Below are 23,024 nucleotides of genomic sequence, written 5' to 3'. Positions count from 1 at the left end.
CCTCCCCCGAGGATGTAACCCCCTTTCCTTCCCACCATTTAACCCGTTCAGTTAACAGAACAGCCAATCCACTCCCACCTGTATGGGCAGCATAATATTGGGGTCAATTGATTTGTTAACAAACTCGGTTGCCCATTAATTATAGTTTTTAAATGGTTGGCAGGCTGCCAATTTCATCCCTACTAATAGAGACCAGGTTGGGTGTGGGCGGGAAGGTGGTGGGCTAGCCACCTGACATATTTTTATGTGCCCCCCCCCCCCACTGGCTCCAAGCCAAAAACACATCCGGCCGAAGGGGATGATGGAGGGGTGGCATAAAATCCAGTCCCAGGTCATTGCATAACTCACTGGGCCTAATGAATCATCTTAGATTCAATGGCGATAATTGGAGAAAGAATTCCCGGCTTTTCCACTATAATTTAAGCAGGAGGAATCCCAGAAACCCACTTAATGCCATTTATACTGATTCTCATTTCTCGTCCACCAATGCTTTTGGGGAAATGAAAGGAAAAATCCACATGGGAATTTCCCCATATGTTTATACAGCACCTCATTGCATCTATCAGAAGTGTCGCAAAAAATAAAATAGAATAATACAGAAAATAAGACTCAAATAGTGGAAGAGAACTAGAAGAGCAAATACGTAGACAGGTTGCTGAGAGCAGAAACACCAGGGCAGTAATCTTCGGGGACTTCAACTACCCGAATATCAATTGGGATACGAACGGTGTGAAGGTCACAGTGGGCACAAAATTCTTGAACTGCATTCAAGAGAACTTTTTTAGCCAGTACGTAACAAGTCCAACGAGAGGGGGTGCAATTCTAGATTTAGTCTTAGGAAATGAAGCTGGGCAAGTGGATGATGTAGCAGTGGGGGACCATTTTGGAGAAAGTGATCATAATATAGTTAGATTTAGCATCATTATGGAAAAGGGCAAAGATAGAACAGGAATGAAAATTCTAAATTGAGGGAAGACAAACTTTACGAAGCTCGGAGGTGAGCTGGTGATGGTGGACTGAATACAGCTATTAGAAGGAATAGCAGTGTCAAATCAGTGGGAGGCATTCAAAAACACAGTTTAGACATGTCCCCACATAGAGGAATGGTGGTACTGCCAAATCTGGAGCCCCTGGTTATCCAGAGGCATACAGGCCAAGATACAGCAGAAAAAGAAAGCTTATGACAGTCACAAAAGACTTAATACTGTAGAAAGCCTAGAGACATATAGAAAGTACAAAAGTGAAAATGGAAATTAGAAAAGCAAAGAGAGGAAACGATAAAAAATGGCAAGTAAAATCAAAGAAAACCCAAAGATGTTTTACTGATACATTAAGAGCAAGAGTAAAACTAAGGAAAGGGTAGGGCCTATCAGAAATGTATATGGTAACTCGTGCTCTAATAATAAAGATGTGGGCAGGGTTCTCAATGAGTACTTTATCTCCATCTTCACTAAGGAGAAGGATGATGCAGACATTCTAGTCAATGAGGAGGAATGTGAAACATTAGATACAACAAGCAAAATGAGAGGGGAAGTACTGGGGTGACTAACATCCTTCAATATGGATAAGTCACCAGGGCCGGGTGCACTGTATCCCAGGCTGTTAAAGGAAGCCAGGGAGGAAATAACAGATGCTCTGAGGATCATTTTACAATTCTCACTAGATAAACGCAAGGTACCAGAGGATTGGAAGCCTGCAAATGTTGTACTATTATTTTAAAAGGGTGCAGGGATAGGCCAGAAAATTATAAATCGGTCAATCTGACTTTAGTGTTGGCAAAATTATTGGAAACAATTCTGAGAGGCAGGATAAACCTAGAAAGGCACGGATAGTCAGCATGCTGTGTTAGGGAAAGACCATGTCTTACTAACTTAATAGAATTTTTTGAGGAAGTAACAAGGAGGATCGATGAGGGTAGTGCAGTGGATGTTGTCTACATGGATTTTAGGAAGGCATTTGGCAAGGTCCCAAATGGCAGACTGGTCATAAAAATGAGGTCCCATGGGATACAGGGGAAGCTGTCAACTTAGATCCAAAATTGGCTCAGTTTAAGGAAACAAAGGGTAATGGCCGATGGAAATGGAAATGCAAATGGAAAACAGTCTCAGTGTTACAGCCTTTGCTGTTTGTTGTATCTTTGGACATAAATGTGGAAGGTATGATTAGGAAATTTAAAGATGACACAAAAACTGGCTGTGTAGTTGATAGTGAAGAGGGTAGCTGTTGTCTTCAGAATGATGTCAATGGTCTGGTTGAGTGGGCAGAAAAGTGGCAAATGGAATTCAATCTTTGAAAAGTATGAAGTAATGCATTTGGGGAGGGCATACAAAACAAGGGAATACTCAATAAACTGGAGGACATTGAAAAGGGTTGAGGAAATGAGAGACCTTGGAGTGCATGCCCACAGCTCCCTGAAGATGGCAGGACAGGTGGATAAGGTGGTAAAGAAAGTATATGGAATACTTTCCTTTACTGGGTGAGGTATTGAATACAAAAGCAGGGATGTAATGATGGAACTGTATAAAAGGCTGGTTAGACCACAGATGGAATTTTGTGTACAGTGCTGGTCACCACATTACAGGAAGGACATAATTGTTCTGGAGAAAAAGATTTACAAGAATGTTACCAGGGCTTGAAAATTGCTGTAACAATGAGAAAAGATTGGATAGACTAGGGTTGTTTTCCTTAGAACAGAGGGTTGAAGGGTGACCTAATTGAGGTGTATAAAATTATGAGGGGCCTAGATAGGGTAGACAGTAAAGACTTGATTCCCCTAGCTGAGGGGCCAATTACCAGGGGGCGTAGATTTAAGGTGATTGGTAGAAGGATTAGACGGGACATGAGGAAAGATTTTTTCATCCAGGGGTTGGTGGGTATCTGGAATTCATGGCCTGAGTTGGTGGTTGAAGCTGAAACGCTCAACTCATTTAGGAGATACCTGGATCTGCTCCTGAAGTGCTGTAACCTGCAAGGCTATGGACCAGCTGCTGGAAAGTGGGGTTAAGATGAGCGGCTAGTTTCTTTTCCATCTTTTTCTTGCCGGCACAGACATCATGGGCTGAATGGCCTCTTTCTGCGCTGTAACTTTTCTATGGTTTGATGGTTCATGGTGTAGGAGGTAGCATATTAACATAGATAAAGGTTTGGTAACAGGAAGCATCGAGAGTCGGGATAAATGGATCTTTTACGAGTCAGCAAGCTGTAACTGGTGGAGTGTCACCAGGATTAGCACTGAGACCCCAACTATTTACAATCTACATACGTACAAACATATGAATTACGAGCAGGAGTAGACCACTCGGCCCCTCGAGCCTGCTCCGCCATTTAATAAGATCATGGCTGATCTGATTGTAACCTCAACCCCACATTCCTGCCTACCCCTGATAACCTTTCACCCCCTTGTTAATCAAGAATCTATTTAGCTCTGCCTTAAAAATGTCTGAAGCCTCTGCTTCCACCACCTTTTGAGGAAGAGAGTGCCAAAGACTCACAACCCTTTGAGAGAAAAAAATTCTCCTGATTTCTGTCTTAAATGAGTGACCCCTTTTTTTCAAACAGTGACCCCTAGTTCTAGATTCTCCCACAAGAGAAAACATAATTCTCCACATTGATCCTTTCAAGGCCCCCTCAGGATCTTAAAGGTTTCAATTGTCACCTCTTACTCTTCTAAACTCCAGTGGATACAAGCCTAACCTGTCCAACCTTTCTTCATAAGACATCCTGCCCATTCCAGGTATTAGTCTAGTAAACCTTCTTTGAACAGCTTCTAACACATTTACATCCTTCCTTAAATAAGGAGACCAATACTATACACAATACTCCAGATGTGGTCTCACCAATGCCCTGTACAACTGAAGCATAACCTCCCTACTTTTGTAATCAATACCCGTCACAATAAACGATAATATCCTATTAGCTTTCCTAACAGAATCCACATCAATGACTTGGTTTGGTTGCTAAATTTGTCGATGAGACCAAAACAAGCAGGAAAGTAAGTTGTCAAGAGGAGATAAGCCTCTACAAAGGGATATAGATAGGTTAGGGAGTGGGCAAAAACTTGGCAAGTGGAATACAATGTGCAAAAGTGAACTTGTCCACTTTGGCAAGAAGAGTATAAAAGCAGCATGCTATTTAAATGGAGAAAGATTGCAGAACTCGGTGGTCCAGGGGGATCTGGGTGTCCTGGTATATGAGTCACAAACAGTTAGTCTGCAGGGACAGCAAGTGGTTAGGAAGGCAAATGAAATGTTGGGCCTGAATTTTAGCCTCGGTGGGCGGGAGCGATTGGCAGGCCCCGACCGGTCGGAAAATGGGCCGTCACCTGTGATCAGACCCCAGCCGCGATTGCGTGCTGACTGGCCAATTAAGGCCCGCCCAGCATGAAACGCGTCTTCCCAATGGGCGGAAAGGGCCAAGCGGGGGCGGGGGTGGGAGACTGTCGGGCACCGGGTCCAATGGCAACCCAGCGGGCACAGGCAGCTCCTTGAAGGCTGCCAGGGAAGAACATCTTCTGCGTTCTGAACACTGAAGTTATGGCCTCTAGTGCGGCTGGAGACACCAGGTGGGAGGGCAGGGTGGGTGGGCACTCGGCACCCCCCAGTTTTCAGCTGAGTGCCTCGTGGTCCTCCTGGAGGAGTGGCTGCCAGGGGGTCTCCCTTGTTCATAGAGATGGAAGGAGGAGGCCACCGCACCTAACAAGAGTTTTGGAGGATGTAGCAGCCCAGGTCAGCAGCCACGACATTGTGCAGCGCCTCAAAAGGCTTAATGACCTTCTGTGCTCAGCAAGAGTGAGTATCGTGTTGGTATGGATCAGTGTGGAGAAGTGTTAAGGGCTGGCCATCCACCCATGGAGCTCAGGGATGTTAGAGCCTGAGTACCCACTGTTAATAATGCCGGAGCTGGCCAAGGGGGTGAGTCCTGGCTGCTCGGACTGAGATTCTTGTGACTCGAGGTCCACCACTCGGATGTGCCCTGCAAGGTGTTCCTCAGCTAGGGTTGGCCAGGCTGCAATGGTGCTGCAGGTAGAGAGGGGACTAATCAATGCTCCTCTGTCCTTTCAGGAGAAGGTGACCCATAACAACATTGAGAGATCACAGACAGGCAGAGGCTCACCCAAACCTCCTAATCCTATCCAGACTCGAGCAGTTCACCTTGGAGCTGGAGAGGTGCCACACACCTCGGTCAGCTGGTCGTGGAGACGCTGGGGTGTCAGACGAAGGTACGAGTGCAGTGCACAGAGGTGAGAATTTTGAATGGTGCAAAATTTCTTGTGTAGTCTCATCATTAATAGGAGCCTCAAAACTGGAGTCCCCATTGATCACTGAAAGACGATGGCACCAGGATGCAGATCTCCATTGTCTCACCAGGGTGCCTGGCATGCACAGTGACAGTGTGATGACTTAAACTAATGACATGTCCTTGCTCTCCCTTAGATTCTCCAGCACGCACTCAATAACAGGACCATGAAGAGCCAACCCTGATGCCAGGGGACCGCCGGACTTCACATGCATCTGCATCACACCCGCTTTCTGAACCAGGCACCAGCGCAGATACCAGCACCTCAGTGGCACTAGATCCTTGACTAGAATGTCGGAGAGCAGCGGTGAGGGCACTTGACACTCACTTGAGGAGCGGGCAGAGGCAGAGAGAGATCAGGGCGTTGGCAGTCGGAGAACTGCTGGAGCTCAGGATGATGCTCAGTCGAAGGCTGATGATGAGCCTCTGGAGTCGTCCATTAAGTAGCAGATACTGGATGTCCAGCGGGATGTGCGGGAGGATCTGGTGGAGATGCATGAGGGTAGGTGTGTCATGGTCTCTGTTGTGGAGGAGTCCATGCGGAGTATAAGCACTGAGTTGACCCAAGACAAGATGTAGCACTCACAAAGATAAGTTTAAGGCATCATGAGCACAAGGGGGACTAGTCACAGGTGATCTTCTGTAATGTTTTGTGTATGTTTACTGGTCTGGGAATGAAGACCAGAGAAGGTTATGTAAATTATTTTGGATTGTCTAATTTCTTTTTGTTTTTGCTGTAATGGCCTGAGTATGCTTCGCTGTTTTATTTTATAGGTGCAGGGTACGCCGGTATGTAATGCTGGGCGTGAGAGGCTCTAACCTTTATTGCACAGGCACTGAGTGGACTTTGGGTTCAAATGAAAGGGTGATTTCGGACACCCAGGATGGAGGCAGCAGCCCTGGCCTGAGGTGGAAGCAGATCTTTGGCGGCCGAGCCGAAGGAGTTTTGGATCAAGGTGTCCCTGGAGTTCTTGCCTCCCTGAAAGATACAGAGGTCTGTCTCCATGCCCTCAGCATTCTCCTCACCGTACCCCTCTTCTGACTCATAAATTGATTCATCTTCTGTGGTCTGTGGAGCTGCATCAGGATCCTCTGCCTCTAGGAGTCCACCATTGCCAGTGGTTGTGGAGAGCTGAGCATGTAACCATTATCAGTGACCCCCACTCTGGGGGGTATTGCATTGCTCCCCCGAACGGTCCAGGCATCGGAAGCACATCTTCAGAAGATCTATGGTTCTCTCTATCACTGCCCTTGTGGAGGCGTGACTCCTATTATAACACTGCTCTTCCTCTGTTCTTGGATGGCGGAGAGGCGTCATAAGCCACCTTTTCAATGGATAGCCCTTGTCACCCAGCAGCCACCCATCCAGTCGGGCTGGAGCACCGAAGAGCCTCAGCACCTGGGAGTGTCTCAGGATATAAACGTCATGGGAGCTGCCAGGGTACCTTGCACAGACTTGCAGAATCTGCGCCTTTTAGTCACAAACTATCTGGATGTTCATCGAGTTGATGAAGGCACCCGGCTGACCCGCTGGCACCTTGATGGCCATATGTGTACAGTCTAAAGCACCCTGGACACGGGGGAACCCAGCAATCACTGCAAAGCCTCTGGCTCGCTCAGCCTGGCTGGTCTCGTCTGTACGGAAATGAATGAAAGTCAATACCCACCTGAACAGAGCTTCTGTCACCAGCTTGTTGCAACTGTGGACAGCTGATTGGGAGACTCCACAAAGATCCCCCACTGACCCCTGGAAAGGGCCAGAGGCATAGAAGTTGAGGGTCACTGTGACCTTCAGAGCCACTGGCATGGGGTGTCCACCCACACAGTTGGAGCTGATCTCAGGCCCAATCATCTGACAAATGGAGGTCACAGTCTCCCTGGAGAGGTGGAGCCTCCTTTGGCATTGAACCTCGGACATATTGAGGTAGCTGCATCGCCACCTGTAAACCCTGGCAGCAGGATAGTGACGTCTCCTGTGGCCCTTTCTGCCTTGGACTACCTGCTGGCCCTGCGCCCCTTGTGCCTGCGCCTCTCCTCCCACAGGTCCCTCCCCAGGAAGCTGCAGTGGGACACCTGGCCTCTTCTCCCTTCTGCCCCTCTCTTCCTCCTCAGAGGAGGTGCCTCCAGCAGAGACCACATTCCCCATTGCCAGGGTTACAGAAGACTGTCTGATATCTGGAAGTGTCCACACGGTCAAAATCCCCTGGGAGCCTTGGCGACACCAATGAGTCCTGAAATGAAGCCTGGAAATGCTAAGACTGAAGCTCAGGACAGAGATGAAGCTGTCAAGTTCAAATAAGCAACCAGCAGCAAACTATCTCCTAAACTCCTCACTGCTCACACTGGCAATGCTGCTGACCCTTTTTATCCTGCCCTTGGATAAGGTTTTGCAAAATGTGGCTTACCCACCTGCCCGTTTTGCCCATGTGACAAGCGCAAACTCACAATGTAAAATCAGGATCAATTTGGTTTTTAATGGCCTTAAGTAGCCTTTTAATTGATGGCGGGTGCGAGTCCAACACCTGCGCACCCGCCGACCTGAAGATTGTGCATATGTGGGACAATGTCGGGACGCTCGCCCAACATATTCTCACGCAATTTTATGCCCGATCGGGTCTGGCACGCGCCTGCCCACGAGGTGTAAAATTCTGCCCTTGGTGTTTATTGCAAGCGGAATGGAATATAAAGCTAGGGACGTTTTACTGCAGTGAGGTGAGGCCACACCTGGAGTGCTGCTGTGTACAGTTTTATTCTCCTTATTTGAAACAGGATATAGTTGCATGAGAAACAGTCCAGAGAAGGTTCTCTAGACTCATTCCTGGGATGAGGGACTTATCTTATGAAGAAAGGTTGAACAGGTTGGGCCTATGCCCATTGGAGTTTAGAAGAATGAGAGGTGATCTTATTGAAACACATAAAATCCTGAGGGGACTTGATAGGGTAGACATGGGGAGAATGTTTCCTCTTGGGTGAGCGGACAAGAACTAGGGGACACAGTTTAAAAATAAGAGGTCTCCCCTTTAAGATGCAGGTTGGGAGAATTTTTTTCTCTCTGAGGATTGTTAGTCTGTGAAATTCTCTTCCCAAGAAAGCAGTGGCGGCTGGGTCATTGAATATACCCAAGGCTGAGCTGGATGGTTTTTTGATAGACAAGGGAGTCAAGGGTTATGGGGGATAGACAGGGAAATGGAGTTGAGACCACAACCAGATCAGCCATGATCTTATCAAAGGGCCGAATGGCCTACTTCCTCTCCTAAATACTACCCTGTCAAGTTCCCTCAGTATTTTAGACATTTCAATAAGATCACCTCTCATTCTTCTAGACTGCAATGGGCATAGGCCCAACCCGTTCAGCCTTTCCTCATAAGATAAGCCCCTCATCCCAGGAATGAGTCGAGTGAACTTTCTCTGGACTGTTTCTCATGCAACTATATCCTGTTTCAAATAAGGAGAGTAAAACTGCACACAGCAGCACTCCAGATGTGGCCTCACCAAGACCATGTACAGCTGCAGTAAAACATCCCTAGTTTTATGTTCCATTCCCTAAAGCATACAAATTCAGGGAATTAATTTTGAAGAGTACAATCATTACTGTGGTCTGGACAAATGTGGCAGCCACTTTGTGCACAACTAAATTTTACAAGTGGCATTTAGAGCTGGACAGGCAGTTAAGAACAAGCGAACTTCTGATGTGTCACAGTATTGGAATCCTGATCAATAATCTTAGAGGCTAAACACAGCCTTGAGTAACCTTTTAATGTTTAGTTCGCCAAGTTGAGTTTTGCAACCCCAGGTATCTGGTGGGGCGAAGGGACAACAGATAAGTAAAGAAACACAAGAGCGACTTTCTGTTGGACCCAGTGCCCTTAGGCTTTTGGGCTAAAGGATCTGGGTTGCATGCTTAAATCGGGGTGACCAAGTTGGTACAGAGACAGAGAACATCAGGGGAGGGCATTTTTCCCTCATCGGGCAGGCACGGTGGGGGCAGCTGGGAAGCCAACTGCCACCTGCTATCGGGGCCGGACCGCCAATTCGGGGCCACCCAGTGTGAAACACGAGCGGCAGCACTCAGCGCTCAGCACTGCCTATGTAGCGGGGGCAGGTGGGTGAGCACAAACTTTGTGCATGTGCGCGAGAGAGAGCACTTGAAAATCTCCTGGGGCATGGAGCTGCCTCACGGAGATGAACAGTTTACAACATAAAAAATAAAGGTTGATAAAATGTTTTAAAACGCGTCTCCTCATGTGACTCAGTCACATGAGCAGGGACATGGCATTACTTAAATTTTAAATTTTTATTTTATTTTTATTTACTATTGGAAACCTCATCCCACCTGTGGATGAGGTTTCCTAAAAAATGCAAATGCTGCTTGGCCTTTTTGCCAGCCCGCTAACCGTAAGGTGACAGAGTCACATGAGAGGACATGTTTTATGACAATTTTATTTTGTTCATTACTTTTTTTAAACAGCGGTTCATCTCCCTGAGTCAGCTCCGTGCCTCAGGGGGGTTGAAGCGCTCTTTCCTGAGCACGCGCAGAGTTCGCACGTTCGCCCTCCTCCCCCCAGCTCGCACAGGCAGCACTGAGCACTGCCACTCACGTTCCACGCTGGGTGGGCATCAATTGACCCACCTGCCTAAAATCACAGTGCGGTGCTAATTGTGGGCAGCGGTCAGCTTCCTGACTACCCCCGCCCAGCACCCCTGCCAAGGGCAAAATTCTGCCTGTGGTGTTTATTTACAAACTAAGCTGTGCTGCTCTGCTTGTGTGCTCACAGCATTAAATTCTGTCTTCACTCATCGATAACTAACTCAAGACTTTCTCACATACAGGTAGCCCGCGCTACCTCCAAGTGGGTATTAAGACCACATGACCTTACATTACAATACTTGTGTTAAAGGCATATTACTTATCAGGTTACTACACCCTCACTGCTTATCATCTGTTCACATTAACAGCACTCAGCAGCTTTCAATCATCAAATGGGGATTGTCTTTCCATTGTTAAACCATAAACGTTGCTGTATAGAACCTTGGTTAGGCCACACTTGGAATATTGCGTGCAATTCTGGTCGCCACATTACCAGAAGGATATGGAGACATTGGAGCAGGTGCAGAGGAGGTTTACCAGGATGCTGCCTGGTCTGGGGGTTATTAGCTATGAGGAGAGGTTGGAGAAACTCGGATTGTTTTCACTAGAGCGAAGGAGATTGAGGGGCGACCTGATAGAAGTTTACAAAATTATGAGTGAAAAGAAAAAAAGAAAAAAAAAACAATTACTAGGGGACATAGATTTAAGGTGAGAGGAGAAAACTATAGAGGAGATGTGTGGGGCAAATTTTTTACACAGAGGGTAGTGAGTGTCTGGAATTCGCTGCCAGAGGAGGTGGTGGAAGCAGGTACGATAGTGGTGTTTAAGAGGCAGCTTGACAAATACATGAATAGGATGGGAATAGAGGGATACGGACCCCGGAAGTGCAAAATGTTTTAGTTGACGGGCAATATGATCGGCGCAGGCTTGGAGGGCCGAAGGGCCTGTTCCTGTGCTGTACTTTTCTTTGTTCTTTGTTCTTTGTTCAAAGCCTTTGATAGGTACATAGGAGCAGGAGGAGACCACTCAACTGCTCCAACCTGTAAAGCCATTCAAGTAGATGACGGCTGAGCTGTGTCTGTAACTGCCTTGGTCACACAACCCTTAATACCCTTACCTAACAAGTACCAGATTTGGAATTTTCAGTTGACCTTTAACCTCAACCGCTTTTTGAGGACACAGGGTGAGGTTTCTGCGACCTTTCCTGTGAGGAGACACTTCATGTCAACACGGCTGAACAGCTGAGCTCTCATTGTAAGGTTATGCCCCCTTGTGCTGGATCCACCAACCAAATAAAGGTTTTTCTCTATCTAAATTATAAAATCCAGTACTCATCTTAAACGCCTCAATTAGTCCCCCCCCTTAATCGCTGACATTGAAGGGACAAGCCTAGTCTACGCAACCTGGCCCCATAAATTAACCCTTTTAGTTCCAGTATTATCTTTGACAGTTAGCAATCATGCAAATTCCAAAGGGCATTCAGTACTCGGAGGGCTTAATCTGTGTTATTTCCAATCAGTGAATCTGCACTGCAAGCCCCTCCAATGTCAACTTATCCTTCCTGAAGTGCAGTACCCAAAATTGAAAGCAGCACACGCTAAACAAGGTCTTGCTGTTCCATTGGTTAGCTTCCTAGAAGATAATTAAATGTATAAAATATCGTGATAATGTAAGCGTAAGTAGGCTGTTTAACTTGGATTGTGAGCTGGAGGGCATGATCGAGCAGTTAGCAGCTAGCATTCCGTTCAGTGTGAATTCCATGTAATGACACAGGAGTGAATTTACATAGAAAATGGTTGAAATCAGGGGCCCTGCAATGAATCAAGACTTGAGAACAATTTCACAAGTTCTCCATACATCACAGAATCATAGAATCAAAGAATAGTTACAGCACAGTTGGAGGTCACTTGGCCCATCGTAACTGTGCTGGCTCTCTGATGGAGCAATTTGCCTTGTGCCACTCACCCCACCTTCTTCCCATAGCCCTGCATATTCTTCCTTTCCAGATAATAATCCAACTCCATCTTGAAGGCCTCGATTGAACCTACCTCCACCACGCTCTCAGGCCGTGCAATCCAGATCCCAACCACTCGCTGCACAAGTAAGTTTTTCCTCAAGAATCCATCACTTCTTTTTTCAAATTGCCTTAAAATTATCCAACATCAATGGAAAAATTAAACAAAAAACAACAGCACCTTTATTCTGGTAAAACATCCCAAGGCGCTTCACACATGAGGAGATTTAAGCACAGGTGGCCAAATGTTTTATTAAGTAGCATCTTAAAGGAGGAGACAGAGAGGTAGAGCGGTGGAGAGGTTTAGGGAGGGAATTCTTTTGGGACCCCCGGGTTAATATCTGTGTAAAATAACTCACACACAGGGTGGAATTTTCCCAGATTTGCACTAAGTGCGGTAGAGGGTGGGTAAAACGACATTTGACCCACCAGCCGCGATGGCGGGTTTTCACTCCATATTATCCCAAACCCACCTCGTTGTTTATGCATTCCCGGGAAACGTGCCGTTTCCATGGTGGGCGGACTCTCATCTGCCCTCTCCCCATCGCCCCACCGTTGCATCACACCGACCACCATGTTTAAAAGGAAGTCGCCAGCACACTGCTCATCACTACCAGCTCACCACCGCTACCTGGGAGACATGGTCAGCAAAGGAAAAAAGACCACAGCCCCTCCCCAGTTTAATGATGAGTCCCTTGAGCGACCGCTGGATGTTGTGGAGGCCGCCGGGATGTCCTGTACCACCCCCCCAACCCCCCACCCCCACTCTGGCCGCAGGATGGGCAGCAACATGACCAATCTGGCTTGGGAGGCAGTGGTCAGCGCCGATACCCCTCAGAAGAGGACAGCCACCCAGTGCCGCAAGAGGATGAATGGTCTCCTCCGTTCTGCCAGGTTAAGTCACTCTCAACTCACACACTCACAAACCCAACACACATCCACAGGGCCCTCACTCACTGCCAGTTCAAGGGACATCACAATTCACTCTTTCGCACACACTGTCATTGTCCTTATCCCATCCATGGGACCACTCACCACCAGCACAGGCCAGGTAGAGTTATCATCTGGCGCCTGCTTACACTTTCTCATCTCTATTCATGCAGGACAAGCTGGCACACAACATGAGGGAGAGGTTGCAGATCAGTTGCCCAAAATCAAGGTCCTCATGGACTTTGAAAACAGAGTCATCCAGCTGGCCGGCGAGGATCTGGACCGGTCCTGTGCTGACAGTGAGGTCTGTGTTGCTCTACCAAGTGAGGATCCAGTAGTGCAACATCCATCAGACAACCATGCTGTGAGTGATGTGTCCTGTTTCACAGGCCCCTGCCATGCACTAATTATCTCTCCTTGCTTCGCAGGCACATCTGCCAAACAGCCGACAGGGTCCATGACCCAGGGCCTCCAATCAAGTCCCGAAGAAACCTCTGAAGAGGAATCTGAAGGCACCCTCCTGGAAGTTCCATCATAGCACTCACCCACACCCTCCACCAGTGCAGAGACACACACCTTGGTGGGGTCTAGCTCTAGAAGAGGTACAGGATTACATACTGGTGAGCACAGTGCATAGTCTGATCCACAGCAGGCAGCGGCAAGGTCTTCCCAGGTCCCCGGCATTCGGGGGGCTGCTGGAAGCTAGGAACCTGTTGAGTCTGAGTCAGATGTTGAGCCTCTGGACTCAGTCATTTCACAGTTGCTAGAGCTGCAAAAGCAAGCTCTGGAACATCAGGAAGGGATGTCTGCTACACACCTCAGATTGCAAAGCACGATGGAGGAATCCATCCACCTTCGGGCTGAGGTGATAGCGTCGGCATGCCAACACGCTAAGGTCAACACTGGTAGGATGGCAGCTGCTATGGAGAACTTGATCCAGAACGTCTCTTCTACTCTGCTGCGTAGGCCATAGTTGACTTCCAACAGTGTGTATGCGAGAGGGGTGCCGGGCAGCTTGATCTCACTCCAGTTACCCTTTCCGCTCATGGAGTCAGCCAGGGGCCTTCGGGCACCCATAGGGAGGAGGATCAGCAGGTGCACACGCCAGGGTCATCCACCCATGTGACTCTGGGAGTGTCCAGCCTGTCTGAATCCCCTCTCCTTATGACCTCTGCAGCTCCAGCTTCACAGGCCGAGGAGGGTGCAACTGCCACACAACAGGACCCTGAAAGCAGACTGGGGCCCATCAAGTCTCAGCCCTCCAGAGTACACCCACTAAAGTCATCACCGACAGGGTGTCGCAGTCAGCAGGCTGCCTCCACCTCCTCTGTGGATGTCCGGGGAGCACCAAGACGTAGCGGCAGGGTTAGGAAAGTTAAGAAAAAGTAGTTGCACAGCCTGGGCATGGGTATTGATCACTTGTACATACTGTTCACTATTGCCAATAAACTCCCATGAATGTCTCCCTGCCTATGGCTCCTTGTTCTGATGAGCAGTGTTCATGTCACTCAGATGTGAAACCTTTCTGCACAAGATAAAGGCAGGTGTCTCAGTCCAGGACCTCTTCCCTGTGCTCTGTGCAGCCTTCAGACCACAGTGATGGCCCAACCTCACACTCCCTGGAAACATTACGATGTCTGCACCTCGGCGGTGCTGGTCATTGCTGCCAGAATGTAGTGGGCAGGCGCCACAGAGTTCTCTCATTCTCTCTGTGTGCTCTCAGCACCTTTAAGGTGGGGCTGACCCCCATCACACCAGCGTCTGCAACAATTGATGCTGTGCACCAGCTCCTGAATGCCTCAGCTGGTGAAGGCAGACACGGCATCGGATGCGTCTAAAATTTCATGCCTGCATCTCTGCGATGGCCCTGATCACAGAGTGCAAGCGAGCTGTCCTCGGCCAGACAGGAGTCAGACATTCACAGAGGCCATATGAAGATGAATGGAGTGTCCTCACTGCATGTTGTCATCATCCTCCTGTGATTGAGTGGCTATTGGGGCCTCCACTGCATCTCCATGACAGGAGCATTCTCACAGAGGGTATTGGTGCTGAGATAAGCCAGACTGGAGCCAAACGTTCATAACTACAATGTGAGGATCTATGGGAACACCTTGCCACATGTCGTCATCATCCTCCACAAATCTGGCCCCCCGAGTGTGCCTACCTCATCTAGCCAGTGCGAGAGCTTCATCCTCGTCATTGTCACAACCGAGGGCCCCTCACCCTCATCACTGTCAGCATCCTTCTCATTGGAGGAGACCTCCAACTGTTCCATTTTCTCCTCAGCCAGCTCCTCTCCCTGTTGCAGCGCCAGGTTGCAAAGGGCGCAGCAGGTGACGATGATGTGTGACACCCTCTGTATTACAGGGCACTGCCACACTGGTCCAAGCACTGGAACCTCACCTTCACCATCCTGATGATCTGCTCCACCAAGTTGCAAGCTGCTGCATGAGCTTCATTATAGCGTCGCTCTGCTGCAGTCTCAGGCCGCTGCATGGGTGTCATCAGCCACGGCCTCTGCGGGTAGCCCTTGTCCCCAAGGAGCCAATCCTGCAGCCTCTAAGGACCCTGGAAGACTGCAGGGATCTGCAAGTGACTCAGGATGTAGGCACCGTGCACACTCTGGAAACTGTGTGCACATCTGCAGGATGCGTTTCTGGTGGTCGCACACCAGCTGCACGTTCAGTGAGTGGAAAGCCTTGTGGTTGATAAAGTTCACCAATTGTAGCGACAGAGACCTGAGCACCATGTATGTGCAGTCAATTGCACCCTGCACCTGTGGGAATCCCGAGATCAGGGCGAATCCAAAGGCCCTTGTATCCTGGCTGTCCTGGTCCTGGGTGAATGCACCAAGCTGTGTGCCCTTCAGAAGATGGCATCTGTGTCCTCATGAACGGTTTTGTGGGTGGAGGCTTGTGAGGTCCCACAGAGATCACCTGTGGAGCCCTGAAAGGAGCCACTGGCATAGAAATTGAGCCCCATGATCACTTTCACAGCCACTGGCAGTGGATGCCCTCCATGTCCCCTTGGCGCCAAATCCTGGAGTAAGTGGCAGATGTAAGCCACCAGGTCACTAAACACGTGCAATCATTGGTGCCACTGGTTCTCAGTCATCTGCAGGAATAGCAGGCGGTATCTAAAGACCCTGGATGATGCTAGGCACCAACCAGCCACGGCTCGCTTTTGTTCCTGGGCAGTGTGTGTGGGAGATCAGCAGCCCCTTCTTCATGAGGTTGCTGCTCCTGCTTTTGTGCAGCCAGGAGCCTCTGTTGCTCTCCCCTCCATCTTCTTCGCTCTCTGTAGGCCGCCAGGCATACGTCTAGGTCACCAGGATCCATGATCCTGGCATCGTCCTCCTGCAGCATGAAAGAGAGAGAGGGAGGCATGGTCAGCATGGCTGTACTTAGCATTCTTTCCTGGCCCTGTGTGACCGCCCCTTAACGCTTCCCAGGAAGTGCTGGCCCCCCCCTCAGATGGCCAGAGAGGAGTGAACAGCATGGCTGCCCTGTCAACCTGTGACATGGGGGACACTGGTCCAAACTGGGATGCTGAGATTGTAAAGGGCTGTGAGCGTCTCCAGCAGTGACTGCTACATGGCCAGTGTTGGCGAGGAGATTGTACAACGTGTGCAGTCCAACTGCTCCGCGGTCCAGTAAAGTGGTCGCAGACTCACAATTTGTGGTGGGGGGTAGGGTCTGGAGAGCTTGATGGCACATTGGTGTCTCCACATTGCCTGCATGAACAGGCAGGCTAGGAGCCCGACCCCGATCATATCACTGTGGCTGCGCCTGAACTGTCTCAGTTGCAGAGAGATGGTCAGTTTATACAGGGGTCCCGACTGTGTGGCCACTTCCCTCGCCTACCCTGCCCCCCTACTTCGAATGTTTGTGCACTGAGTCCAACGCCAGGGCAGCAGTTGCCCCTGGACAACCCAACCCCGAATACAGTGACTCCGAGGCAGGACGGCACTTCACCCAGGCCCCCCAATGCCCCCAATGCCCCTGAAGCCTCCAAAGCAGCTGTGAGCTGTGGAAAACGATGCTGGTAACTCACCTCATTTCCCCCAAAGTGAAGGCCACCAAGTGTATGTTGCCGGTGTGCCATTGTGAAGCACATTAGTGTGCTTTCCCACCGACGTGGACGGCCGATCTGGTGGGAGTCCAGAGCCTGGAGGGGTGGCCTTTCAATGAGATACTGTATTACAGTGAGCTCCCCATCGACCATTGGCAGGAAACGGGCTGAGCAGACGATCGCACCCTGCCTTCCCAACGTCATGAACCAGATTGCGCCATGTTGTCCACACCCACTACCTATCACGCCCACTGCCAGCAGGCTCGGAAAATTCCACCTAGAGTATGAGGAAGGTCAGTGTGTGTGAACGTGAAGTTACCAATTGGGCTTTTACCTTAAAAAGTGGTTACATTGGGAATCAACACTGAAGAATAATAATTGGAAGTATTGACATTTGAAACCAGTTTTAAGTTCCATTTAACGTGGTGGATATAACCTTTTGTACAATTGAACTGGTTGCAGTATTCAGGATTTGTCTGTTAAATGAGGTTGCCCATTTCTCCAGCCTAAGAATAACGTTCTGTATAATCCATGTGACAAGTTGTACATGGTTTGTGGAATTAGGACTGAGGAGCTGGTTGTCCATTTCTCATTCTCTGCTGCTTTCTGTCATGTCACAGTCACACAGGCTCAATTAGTTTCAAATTCCGTGTTTCCAAATCAGGAAGATTTTACCAATCAGTTTTCCCGGAGCAGCCTTTGCATGGTGAGGGTTAGAGGGCAGCATGGTCTGAACCATTATCCAGACAGAGAATGGTTTGAGGCAGAAATAAAATACTGCAGATGCTGGAAATGTGAAATAAAAACAGAAAATGCTAGAAAAACTCAGCAGGACTGGCAGCATCTGTGGAGAGAGAAACACTATACCCAATGAGCTATCCATGGAAGACCTGATGACAGCAGCATGGTCATTGACCTTTCACCCATGTTTCTCTCTATTCAATCACCAAGGCTGTGTAAGGCACAGGTTCACAATTGAGCTCAGAGTCCCTGTGGCAATGGTCTATGTCCTTAGAGCCCAAACCACACAGGAACCACTGCAGATAGTCTGTGAATCAACACCCTGTGGGCTTTTCTCTTTGCCATCTACAGATAGTTGACTGGTATAAACTCCAGTGATGGCAGGGATAGGAAAGCAGCCCTGTTTTACAAACAGGCCCCCTCAGTTCTGCATATTATCCATCAGATGCAAAGTGCACCTCTGGACAGTAGGTTCTTACTCTGTCTCTGACACTGCAGCTGTTCACTCATCATCAGCATTAGCCAGTGTTTCTCCTCAATCCACCTCACAAAACCCCCTCAGGATGGGAGTGGGAGCTTTGCAGGGTTAAGTGAGGGATGCTGCACACTGTACCTTTTCAACTTCCTTGTCCTAACCGGATAACTGGTAAGTATCTTCTGGCACACGGAGAGAATAACAAATACAACTTTTGCAATCATGTTTTCAACACAGTCTTCAAGATCCAGCCTTCTGCTGGGGGCTGAAGTCTGCTTCAGTGAGTGAGTGGCCTCCTCCTGAGGTCCCCAGCATCGCAGATGTCAGCCTTTAGCCAATTTGACTCACTCCACATGATATCAAGAAAAGGCTGAAGGCACTGGATACTGCAAAGGTTGTCCCTGACAACATTGCAGCAGGAGTATTGAAGACTTGTACTCTAGAATTAGTCACGTGCTGAGCCAAGGCATTCCAATAAAGCTACAAAACTAGCATCATCGGGAGCTGGATGATGGTACTTCTCTCTTTTATCGGTGGAGAGGTTCGTAAAGGTCACTTTGAAGTAGGAATATATGTCTGTTCAAAATGTGGGCATGAATTGTTTTCAACCCAAGCTAAATACAACCATTCCTCACCATGGCCGCCTTTTACTGAAACTATTCATCCAGACAGCTTATCGAAAAGAAAGGATGGTAGAAACACCCTAAAGATTTCTTGTAGAAAGTGTGGCAATGGACTTGGTCACGAGCTCCTCAAAGATGATGCAAGGCCAGTCAAGTCTCTGAGTATTCAGCAGCTCGTTGAAGTTTGTTTCCACAGTCAATGGACCTCTTGAGGAAAAATAAGGTGAGCGTGGAACTGCTTTTTTATTGATCAACTGGAATTTGTAATGTTCTTTAAAACACCAAGAAACTAAACATATCGAAGAATTGCTGTTTCTTCTGGGAAAAGCAACAAAGGAGTCCTTGGTATTGTTTTTGGTGTTTAGTCATTAGATGAAGTTTTCTGGATAAACTCTCCCTTGAACGTCCAGAAAATCGACACTTACATGATTAAACTGACAAAAATACTCGCTGTGCTAAGTAAGTTGAATTTGATTTTTAAATGATATCTAATCTTTTGAAAATGTCAAGGCAAGCACATTATGGGAGTTGGGTAACATTTGCAGCAGCTCGTTTCCTCTGGGAAAAAAAAAGGAGAGTGCGGGAGGAGGACCCTGGAACGGGCAGTCAGCAGCACCTAGAGGACCTAGTCTATCTTGAGGATCCAGCATCTAGTCTATACACAAGGAGTAAGAGTAAAATAACAGCAAGGGTCCATATTCTATTTAGATACATCTGGAGAGCTCAGTCCCGTGATTTGCACATCCTGCGCTATGTGGGAAATTCTGGATGCTCCTGGCGGTCTGGATGACCACGTCTGCAGGAGGTGCCTCCAACTGGAGCTACTGGAGCTCTGGGCTTTGAAGCTTGAGCGGCAGCTGGGGACACTATGGTGCATTCACGAGGCTGAGGGGTTCACGGATAGCACGTTTCAGGACGTGGTCACCCTGCAGCCTAAGGAAGTGCAAGCAGAGAGGGAATGGGTGACCGCCAGACAGAAGAAGGGGGCCAGGCAGGTAGTGAGGGAATCCTCCGAGTGCATCTCACCCACAAACTGTTTTTCAGCCTTGGAAAACAATGAGAGTGACGGTTCCTCTTTGGAGGCCATCCAGAGCCAAGATCATGGCACCGTGGGTGGTCCAGCTGCTCAAGAGGGGAGGAAGAAGTGTGGAAGGGCAATGGTGGTAGGGGATTCATTAGTGAGGGGAATAGACGGGCGCTTATGTGGCCGTAGACATGACTCCAGGATGATATGTTGCCTCCCGGGTGCCAGGGTCAAGCATGTGATGGAACGGCTGCAGGACATTCTGAAGGGTGAGGGTGAACAGCCAGAGGTCATGGTCCATGTTGTGACCAATGTCATAGGAAGCAAGAGAAATGAGGTCCTGCCCTTTAGGGAGTTATGTAGGAAATTGAAAAGCAGGACTTCAAAGATAATAATCTCCAGATTACTCCCAGTGCCACGCAGTAGTGAGTATAGGAACAAAAGGATAGAGCAGATGAATGTGTGGCTGGAGAGATGGTGCAGGAGGGAGAGCTTTAGATTCCTGGGGCATTAATACTGTTTCTGGGGGAGGGGGGACCTGTACAAGTTCGACGGGTTACATCTGAACAGGAACGGGACCAACATCCTCGCGGGGAAGTTTGCCAATGCTGTTGGGGTGGATTTAAACTAAATTGGTAGGGGAATGGGATCCTGAAAAGTAGTTCAGAGGGGAGAGAAGCTGAGATGGAATTAGAAGTTAAAACACTAGTGAGAGAGATTGGAAGGCAGAGGAAACATAGGCTAGATAAGAAAGAAGTGAGTTTAGCAAGACTAAATGGAATACATTTTAATGCAAGGAGCCTGAGGAATAAGACAGAGGAGCTGAGGGCACAGACTGGCATGTGGGAGTATAATATCATAACAATAACTGAGATTTGGCTATAAGAATGGCAGGATTGGCAGCTCAACATTCCTGGTTATAGGGTATACATACAAGATAGAGAGGGGGATAGAAGAGGAGGGGGGTCATAATATTGATCAGGGAATCAATTATAGCAGTAAGGAGGGATGATATCTTAGAAGGCTCATCAAATGAGGCCATATGGGTAGAAGTAAAAACCACAAAAGGGGCAAACACACTGTTGGGTATGTACTATAGGCCCCCAAACAGTTAGGGGGAGATAGAGGATCAAATATGTAATCAAATTTCAGAGAAGTATGGGAATAATAAAGCAGTAATAGTAGGGGATTTTAACTGCCCAAATATTAACTGGGATAGTTTGCGTGTGCAAGGTAGGGAGGGGGCAAAGTTCTTAAGTTGCAACCAGGAGAACTTTTTTAGCCAGTACGGAGAAAGCCCAACAAGGGAGGGGGCACTTCTGGACCTAATATTCAAAAATGATCCTGGGCAGGTGGAAGTCGTATCAGTAGGGGAGCATTTTGGAGATAGTGACCATAACTCAGTTAGATTTAGGATAGTTATGGAAAAGGAGAAGGCTGGGCCGGCAAATAAAAATTCTAATTTGGGGAAAGGCTAATTTTACTAAGGTGAGATACGATTTGGCCCAAGTGGACTGGGAGCAGCTACTTGTAGATAAAACTGTGTCAGAGCATTGGGAGGTATTCAAGGAGGAAATAGCGAGAAGTATGGACAAATATGTTCCCATAAAGACAAAGTGGGGGAGGCGGTGTCCAGAGCACCCTGGATGTCAAGGGATATGAAGGTTAGGGTTAAGAAAAAAAGAGAAGCTTATGGCAGATACTGAGGGCCGATACAGCAGAGTCCCTAGAGGAATATAAAAAGTGCAGGGGGAACTTAAAAAGAAAAATTAGGAAAGCTAAGAGAGTGCATGAGAAAGCAGTGATGGGTAGAATAAAGGAAAACCCAAAGAGTATTTATAAATATATAAAGAGCAAGAGAATAACTAGGCAAAGAGTAGGGCCAATTAGGGACAATAGAGGTAACCTTTGTGTGGACTTTGAAGACGTGGGTGCAGTCCTCAATGCATATTTTGCGTCGGTCTTCACAATGGAAAAGGACAACACAGGTATAGACGTCAGGGTGGAGGACTGTGGAATATTAGAGGAAATAAGCATAGAGAGAGAGGAGGTACTAGCGGGTTTAGCAGCCTTAAATGTGGATAATTCCGTAGACCCGGCTGAGATGTATCCCAGGCTGTTGAGGGAGGCAACGGAAGAGATATCAGGGGCCCTGACAGTAATTTTCAAATCTTCTCTGGCCACAGGTGAGGTGCCAGAGGACTGGAGGATGGCTAACATTGTCCCATTATTAAAAAAGGGAGGAAGGGATAGACCAGGAAATTACAGGCCAATCAGTCTAACCTCGGTGGTGGGGAAGTTGCTAGAAAGAATTCTGAGGGACAGAATATATCTGGAGAGACACAGATCAATCAGGGATAGTCAGCATGGATTTGTTAAGGGAAAGTTGTGTTTGACAAATTTAATTGAATTTCTTGAGGAGGTAACCAGGAGTGTTGATGAGGGTAATGCATTTGATGTGGTCTACATGGACTTTAGCAATGCTTTTGATAAGGTCCCTCATGGCAGACTGCACAAGGAAGTAAGACCCCATGGGATCCAAGGCAAAGTGGCACATTGGATCCAAAATTGGCTGAGAGGCAGGAAGCAGAGGGTGATGGTAGAGGGATGTTTCTGTGACTGGAAGCCTGTTTCCGGTGGAGTTCCGCAAGGTTCGGTGCTGGGGCCCTTGCTGTTTGTGGTGGACATAAATGATTTGGACTTAAGTGTGGGGGGTATGATCAAGAAGTTCACAGATGACATGAAAATTGTTAGGGTGGTAAATATTGAAGAGGATAGTCATAAACTGCAGGAGGATATCAATGGACTGGTCAGGTAGGCAGAGCAGTGGCAAATGGAATTCAACCCGGAAAAGTGTGAGATAATGCACTTGGGGAGGGCTAACAAGGCAAGGGATTACACCATGAATGGTAGGCCCCTGGAAAGTACTAAAAATCAGAGGGACCTTAGCGTGCATACCCAGAGATCCCTGAAGGCAGCAGGGCAGGTGGATAAGGTGATTAAGAAGGCATATGGGACACTTGCCTTTATTAGTTGAGGCATGGAAGACAAAAGCAGAGAGGTTATGCTGGAACTGTATAAAATGCTCATTAGGCCACAACTGGAGTACTGCGTGTAGTTCTGGTCACCACATTATAGGAAGGATGTGTTTGCACTGGAGAGGGTGCAGAGGAGATTTACCAGCATGTTGCCTGGGCTGGAGGGTCTGAGCTATGAGGAAAGATTGGATGGGCTTGGGTTGTTTTCTATGGAGCAGCGAAGGT

The 23,024-nt window shown here is 48.1% G+C and overlaps 1 pseudogene; it reads left to right on the top strand.

Moving 5' to 3' along the window:
- The first annotated feature begins 18,625 nt into the window (after positions 1 to 18,625).
- Positions 18,626 to 18,959, top strand: LOC121269224 (annotated as a pseudogene).
- Positions 18,960 to 23,024: the final 4,065 nt, after the last annotated feature.

This window comes from Carcharodon carcharias, chromosome 23 (genome assembly GCF_017639515.1).
Source record: "Carcharodon carcharias isolate sCarCar2 chromosome 23, sCarCar2.pri, whole genome shotgun sequence".
Lineage (NCBI taxonomy): Eukaryota > Metazoa > Chordata > Chondrichthyes > Lamniformes > Lamnidae > Carcharodon > Carcharodon carcharias.
Note: the sequence above shows the minus strand (reverse complement) of the source record. Positions and strands in the feature narration are given on the sequence as shown.